Here is a 5,069-nt window from a genome sequence, read left to right as displayed (position 1 = left end):
ACTCAATTTGCTTTTCCTGCAGAGTTACTCGGATTTCACAGAGTTTAAAATGTTTTCTCAATGAACCTCAGAAAAGTTTCTCAAAGTAATGAAGAACACAAAATGTGCCCTGATAACTTCCTCACAATTTAACTCCAAATGCTAAAGAATCTTGCTACTTATAGTTATAGCCACAGAATGCACCATTTGAAAGTCAAGGTTAGAGAAATCTGATTCCTTCAGTCATACTTCAGTTCCTTTTTTTATCTGCTTTATCATCCCCACACAGAACCAATATTTATAAAGTTCAAGTCAGTATTTCCTTGACATTTTTATCTCCTTTCATCTGTTGCTTTAAAAACAAAAGGAAACAAAACTTAATACAGAAAATAAAAGAAAGGATAAGCAGCTGCAATGCTGAGCACAAGAACCAGCGCAGGAACCAGAGTGCGAGGAGTAGCTAGGTGGGCACCATGGCTGGGATCACCACTATGGAGGAAGTGAATTGCAAGCTCCAGGTTCTGCAGCAGCAAGCAGATGATGCAGAGGAGAGAGCTGAGCACCTCCAGTAAGAAGTTGGGGGAGAAAGGTGGGCCCGGGAACAGGCTGAGGTTGAGGTGGCCTCCTTGAACCTTAGGATCCAGCACGTTGAAGAGGAGCTGGACCATGCTCAGGAGTGCCTGACCACTGCCTTGCAAAAGCTGGAAGAAGCAGAAAAAGTTGCTGATGACAGTGAAAGAGGTATGAAGGTTATTGAAAACCAGGCCTTAAAAGATGAAGAAAAGGGCCAGGTGCAGTGGCTCACACCTGTAATCCCAGCACTTTGGGAGGCCAAGCCGGGAGAATCACGAAGTCAAGAGATCGAGACCATCCTGGCCAACAAGGTGAATCCCCGTCTCTACTAAAAATACAAAAAATTAGCTGGGTGTGGTGTCACACGCCTGTAGTCCCAGCTACTTGGGAGGCTGAGGCAGGAAAATCACTTGAACCTGGGAGGCAGAGGTTTCAGTGAGCTGAGATCACGCCACTGCACTCCAGCCTGGCGACACAGCGAGACTCCATCTCAAACAAACAAAAAAAAGATGAAACTCTAGGAAATACAACTCAAAGAAGCTAAGCATACTGCAGAAGAGGCAGATAGGAAGTATGAAGAGGTGGCTTGTAAGTTGGTGATCATTGAAGGAGACTTAGAATGCACAGACGAATGAGCTGAGCTGGTAGAGTACCACTGACAAGAGCCAGATGAGCAGATCAGACTGATGGACCAGAACCTGAAGTATCTAAGTGATGCTGAAGAAAAGGACTCTCAAAAAGAAGACATATATGAGGAATAGATCAAGATTCTCACTGATGAACTCAAGGGGGCAGAGACCCCTGCTGAGTTTACTGAGAGACTGGTAGCCAAGCTGGAAAATGTAACTGATGACTTTGGAAGATAAACTGAAATGCAACAAAGAGGAGAACCTCTGTGCACAAAGGATGCTGTACCAGACTCTGCTTGACCTGAATGAGATGTAGAACACCCCAGTCCTGCCCTGCTGCTGCTCCTCCCTTTGTTCCTGACTCGGCCTGAGGCCGGCCTGCCTGGAGCTGATCTTTAACTGAGGGCTGATCTTTAACTTGGGGGCTGCTTTCTACTTTCGCAGCCCCCTCCTCCCCTGTTTCTTTTTTGCCAAACTGTCTCTGCGTCTTCCTGGAGATTCCAGCTGGGCTAAAGGCTGAGCACCTTTGGAAACAACATTTAAGGGAATGTGAGCACAATGCATAGTGTCTTTAAAAGCATGTTGTGATGTACACATTTTGTAATTACCTTTTTTGTTGTTTTGTAGCAACCATTTGCAAAACATTCCAAATAATTCCACAGCTCTGAAGCAGCAATCTAACCCCTTTCTCACTTGCAGAAGGTGACTTTTCAGCTTAATGCATATTGCCCTCTCCGTAGAGGAGAGGAAAAAGTATAGGCCTGCCTTACTGAGAGCCAAACAGAGCCCAGGAAAAGACTCCACTATGAGAAACCTCGTTGCTCTGTACAAAGTACCAGTCAAACCAGAAAGATGATTCCAGGAGGAGTTAGCCAAACAACAACAAAAAAGATATCTTAAAGCTGAAAACCTGGCTGGGCACCGTGGCTCATGCCTGTAATCCCACCAGTCTGGGAGGCCGAGGCAGGTGGATCACGAGGTCAGGAGTTTGAGACCAGCCTGACCAACATGGTGAAACCCCGTCTCTACTAAAAATACAAAAATTAGCCAGGCGCGGTGGCACGCACCTATAATCCCAGCTACTCAGGAGGCTGAGGCAGGAGAATCACTTGAACCCGGGAGGCAGAGGTTGTAGTGAGCCCAGATCATGCTACTGCACTCCAGCCTGGGCGACAGAGCAAGACTCTGTCTCAAAAAAAGAGAAAGATATCTTTGGACAACGTTATTTCAATTTTTTTTCATTAGAAGTGACCAAATTTATAGAATGGATCATGTGCCCTTTAGGTTGAGGTGACCACTTAATTGCTTTCCTACCTCCTTGAAAGAAAGAAAGGAAGATTATGTTTTTGCCACTGATTCAGCCATGTGAAACTCACCTCATTAGTCTTTTCTGGATTTGAAGCTGCTGTCTCTAAAAGTGTCATCTCATTGTGCTTTGTATCAGTCAGTGCTGGAGAAATCTTGAATACCTTATATACAAAACTTTTTTTAAATTTTGTATTATTTTGAAACTTTGCTTCCTTGGGTTTGTGGCACCCTAGCCACCCCCTTCTGGCTGTGACAGCCTCTACAGTCTGTGGGCTGGCAGTTTGCTGATCTTTTAAAGCTTCTTTCCCTACCCAGTCCCCATTTTCTGGTAAGGTTTCTATGAGATCTGTTAGGTGTACATTCTGCAGCTTATTGGCCTAAAATGCACTCTCCTTTGATGTGGCCTCTTTGGGGCCGATTGGGAGAAAGAGAAATCAATAGTGCAACTGTTTTGATACTGAATATTGATAAGTGTCTTTCTGAAATAAAAAACCAGTCCCTCCAAAACAACCCTTGAGTTTATAGCTGAATATCAGAAGCAATATTAAGTTTTCTTTCTTAACCAGGCAGATCAGAAAATCCTTTGCAACGTTAACATTTTGAAATATCAGGCTGAGCATGGAGGCTCTCGCCTGTAATCTCAGCACTTTGGGAGGCCAAGATGAGAGGATCGCTTTAGCACCGGAGCTAAACACCAGCCTGGGCAACATAGGGAGACTCCATTTCTATAAAAAATTCAAAATTAGCTAAGTGTGTTGGCATGCAGCTATGGTCCTAGCTACTTAGCAGGCTGAGATGGGAGGATCGCTTGAGCCAAGGAAATTAAGGCTACAGTGAGCCATGATGATGCCACTGCACTCCAGCCTTGGCAACAGAGTGTGACTCTTCTCATCTCAAAAAAACAAAACAAAACAAAAAAATCTTACATTTCACTGTCAATCCCTAAAATCACATTTGTGTAACACTGTTATAAATTATATATTTGCGTTTTTCAGCTATATTCCATTTTTTAAAGTACAGTGATGATCTATGATAGCTTACAAGTTATTTCTTATTTATCAACAGTATAAAACCATGAATCCATATCAAAACTATGACATAAAATCCCACATATGTGATTATTAACCTCAGAAAGCCTAAGATTAAACTGTTCCTTGACACTGTCATCAAAAGAAGCATTTAATAAAGTACTAAATATCATAGGTTTAAGGTATTTCATTTCTTTTTTAAACACTTTACCCTTTGCTGAAGTTTTTTATTTGACATGTGTCCAAGGTACAAAGACAAATCTACTCTTTTGCTCTTTGATAAGGTGTCAGAGCTTACTTAAAGGTTTAGGAATAGAGCTGTTGAACTAATTTTTTTCTACTGCAAGTTATATATGAGAATTGGTAGCAGTGTGTTGAAAGACGTTTACCTGTGGATAATAGCGCTTATCTCACTTCTATCTATCATGCCATCAATTTCTTTATTACAAGAGTTTACCTTTGGGCAGTTCATATACCAGCTGTCAATCTGTCCTCACCCCGAGACTTTGCAGTAAACCAAGCTCAGGTGTGTTGAGGTTTCACCATGCTAGTTGTTTTCCTTCTTTCTCCAACTAGAACAGGTGTAGTCAAAATGCAAGCCTCTGGCACTCCAGATGTGCCCTATCACAAGGCAGAGCCGGAAATTTTTCATTCCTGCCTCCTAGATCACAACTTCATATCTGGAGATTTTCTAGATGTTGCTTCTTGTCTTAGTTTTACCTTTCCTGCCCCTTTACTGAAGCATTTTAAGTGGTATCTTTAAAAAGACTAAAAAACTCCAATGTCCATCAATAAATGACTGGTCCAATACAGTATACTCCACAAAATGAATTACTATATCTCGTAAAAAACAAGAAAGGAAAAAATGAAAATGCTCTCTAAGTAGTAATATGGAAAGATTTCCAAGATATAGTAAGTTAAAAAAGTAAGATGCAGAATAGTATTACCTTTTGTGTTTAAAAAAATCATAATTGCTTCTATATTCATAAAGAAACTCACCAGGTGCGGTGGCTCACGCCTGTAATCCCAGCACTTTGGGAGGCCAAGGTGGGTGGATCACGAGGTCAGCAGATTGAGACATCCTGACTAACACGGTGAAACCCCTTATCTACTAAAAATACAAAAAATTAGCCAGTCGTGGTGGCGGACGCCTATAGTCCCAGCTACTCTAGAGGTTGACACGGGAGAATCACTTGCACCTGAGAGGCGAAGCTTGCAGTGAGCCAAGATCACACCACTGCATTCCAGTCTGAGCGACAGAGCGAGACTCAGTCCAGAAAAAAAAAAAAAAAGAAACTCTGAAAAGAGAGAATACAAACTAAGAACACTGATTATTGGGGTTGGGGTGTTTAGGAAATAAGCATGATGAAAGGAGTGGAAAGGAGAATTTTCATAATATGCCTTCTTATTCTTTTATTTTGAACTATATTGCCTATTCAAAACATTCAATTTAAAAGAAAGAAATAATAGCTTTAATCAGTTCAAGGAGGCTAAAAGAAAGAAGAACTACACTAAGTAAGAAAGTCTCATTCTTTTTTTTTTTTTTTTTTTT

General features: G+C 41.6%; 1 pseudogene across 1 annotated transcript; it reads left to right on the top strand.

Annotated features, from left to right (window-relative positions):
* The first annotated feature begins 452 nt into the window (after positions 1-452).
* On the top strand, positions 453-2,064 carry LOC108517872 (tropomyosin alpha-3 chain-like; annotated as a pseudogene). The gene is made up of 2 exons (XR_001882230.1): positions 453-770; positions 1,062-2,064. The product of XR_001882230.1 is annotated as a tropomyosin alpha-3 chain-like (transcript).
* The last annotated feature ends 3,005 nt before the right edge of the window (positions 2,065-5,069 follow it).

This window comes from Rhinopithecus bieti, unplaced genomic scaffold (assembly GCF_001698545.2).
Source record: "Rhinopithecus bieti isolate Rb0 unplaced genomic scaffold, ASM169854v2 scaffold_40559, whole genome shotgun sequence".
Taxonomy (NCBI): domain Eukaryota; kingdom Metazoa; phylum Chordata; class Mammalia; order Primates; family Cercopithecidae; genus Rhinopithecus; species Rhinopithecus bieti.
This window is presented reverse-complemented; position numbering and strand designations above follow the sequence as displayed.